The sequence below is a fragment of the Rutidosis leptorrhynchoides genome, chromosome 5 (assembly GCF_046630445.1).
Source record: "Rutidosis leptorrhynchoides isolate AG116_Rl617_1_P2 chromosome 5, CSIRO_AGI_Rlap_v1, whole genome shotgun sequence".
In the NCBI taxonomy this organism is placed as follows: domain Eukaryota; kingdom Viridiplantae; phylum Streptophyta; class Magnoliopsida; order Asterales; family Asteraceae; genus Rutidosis; species Rutidosis leptorrhynchoides.
Genome location: NC_092337.1, coordinates 83729855 through 83731758, shown reverse-complemented (window position 1 = coordinate 83731758; position 1904 = coordinate 83729855).

The following is a 1904-nucleotide window of genomic DNA, read 5'->3' as shown; positions in this document are numbered from 1 at the left end:
ACTCACCAACCTTTTGGTTGACACTTTAAAGCATGTTTATTCTCAGGTATGAAAGAAATCTTCCGCTGTGCATTTGCTCATATTATAGATATTACTTGGAGTAATTCATGACATATTTCAAAAGACGTTGCATTCGAGTCATCGAGTTCATCAAAATTATTACTAAGTCAATTACAGTTGGATATATTATGAAATTGTATGCATGCCGTCAACTTTCGATGTAATGAAAGTTTGTCTTTTAAAAACGAAAGCAATGTTTGTAAAATGTATCATATAGAGGTCAAGTACCTCGCAATGTAAACAAATGTAAAGTATTCGTCCAGATGGATTAGGACGGTTCCTTTCAGTTGGTATCAGAGCGGTGGACTTAGCGAACCAGGTCTTGCATTAGTTTGTCTAACTGATAGTTGTTTAAATGCATTAGTGAGTCTGGACTTCGACCGTGTCTGCATGTCAAAAGTTTTGCTTATCATTTCGTGTCGAGAATTACCTGCTTATCATTCTTAGGGAATCACTTACTTATCATCCTTAGTCTAGACACATCTTATTACATTGATTGTATAAATAGTGTATAGACAAAAATTCATATCCTAGCGTATCTGCCAATTCATATCTTAGCGTAGTTGTTACTGAAAACTTTGCCTGACATATTCCTTAAATTCCTCCGTAATCTACGAAATATTTTGCTCTATATATATAGATATTCTATGTAATTAGAATACCATCCGATAGCCAGAGAATCATTTCATATCAAAAAATCCTTTACTCAATCGTACGAAATGGAACTCGTCACTAGTTCAAGTTCTTCGAAACCCGACAGCTATTCCGACTTGGATGTTCACCTAACTCCGGAAGCAGTGTCACCTAAATGAATCAACCAATCAGCCATCCCCAATTCATCTGATGAGATCGTAGTCGACTTAATCAATGGAGACGAGAAGAAGGCGATCCTTTCCACCAACCGAATTCACCTCTTGGCGAAGAACCTGAAGCATTTACTGGCGAACCTGTTCGAAACACCATTTTTAGCCTCATTTCTTGAATATCTCGCCACGATTATATTCTATCTAAAATTCTAAACCTTATTCATCCGCTCTTTTCGACCGACAATCACCCCGGAGTAATAAAAGAAGTTAACAAAATTCGTGCCCGAGTTGTAGCCTTGGAAAATATGGTACAAAACGTACCAGCTTCAACAACATCACCGACACCAACAGTAACATCAACATCAACAACAGTACCACCAACAAACCAATTTTCAACACCACATGCCTCAACATCTCATTCTGTACCTCGAGTATAATTATCGTTCTACAAATCGTTCTACATCAATTATCTTCATTCTACGTGACGATTATATAATTTCTAATGTTTTAGAGATTATGTGTTCTGGTTCTAATGATAAATCAAATGAGATTAATATCATATTAACTCATTAAATCCATGATTACATCTGAAGAAAATATTTATGTAAGGATATCTTCATAAAGATCGTAATTAAAAATTCTTCTGTACAAATTATTAATGATGAGAATATTTTAACGGGTAGGTAATACCCTAGAAGAATTTAGATCTCACATTAACATGTTACCCAGTACATCCTTCAAATCCGATTCAACATTCATTTACTATCCTATATACAACCACAGATATACGTATTCGTTCACCAAAGAATAACCATTTTCATCCCAATTCAATTTCATATACGAGTTTGTGTCGATCAAAATCCAAGTCAAGATTTGACAAGTGGCATAATGGAGAAAATAATAAATAAAATAAAATTGATTAGTAACCAATTAATTAATTACGTAAGATTTCTTCATCATATTTCTGATCTTAAATATTTAAAATTCTAAGATTATATATTGGACTATTGGACTACTAACCTTGAATAATTAAAAAGT